General features: G+C 45.2%; 1 protein-coding gene across 1 annotated transcript in view; it reads left to right on the top strand.

Annotated features, from left to right (window-relative positions):
- Nucleotides 1-621, top strand: part of PRKD1 (protein kinase D1) — a 352693-nt gene that overhangs the window by 270287 nt on the left and 81785 nt on the right. The window lies entirely within an intron of this gene.

The following is a 621-nucleotide window of genomic DNA, read 5'->3' as shown; positions in this document are numbered from 1 at the left end:
AAAGCATCAATTCTTTGGTGCTCAGCCTTCTTCACAGTCCAACTCTCACATCCATACATGACCACAGGTCTGAGTTCTTGGAGATGTTTGTTGGTGTGGGTCCAGCTAGAGTCCGTGACTTATTCACCCTTGCTCGGAAGAACGCCCCTTGCATCCTCTTCATCGATGAAATAGATGCGGTGGGAAGGAAGAGAGGCAGGGGCAACTTCGGCGGGCAGAGTGAGCAGGAGAACACGCTCAACCAGCTGCTTGTGGAGATGGACGGTGAGTGCTCCATCACCTGTGTCTATCCTGTACTTTCCATTTGTTCTTCCTGTGTCTAAAATGAGAGTCCTGTGCTGGTAATTTGTCTTCAAGTAGTTGATCATTAAATCTTTAGGTGTTAGGTATGATGTTAAGGGCAAAATGAATATAGGAAAAATCATTTAAACTTGTGATTTAAAAAACCACTAGATAATGGGAAAAAAGCAGTGGTGTATCTGGTGCTCATACATTCTTGACAGGGACACGTTATCTTTCTCCTCACAGCATGTAACAGCAATGATGCCTTTGTCTGTCTCCAGGATTTAACACAACAACCAATGTGGTCATCTTGGCGGGCACCAACCGACCGGATATCCT

This window comes from Bison bison, unplaced genomic scaffold, assembly GCF_000754665.1.
Source record: "Bison bison bison isolate TAMUID 2011002044 unplaced genomic scaffold, Bison_UMD1.0 scf7180017864181, whole genome shotgun sequence".
Taxonomy (NCBI): Eukaryota; Metazoa; Chordata; class Mammalia; order Artiodactyla; family Bovidae; genus Bison; species Bison bison.
Note: the sequence above shows the minus strand (reverse complement) of the source record. Positions and strands in the feature narration are given on the sequence as shown.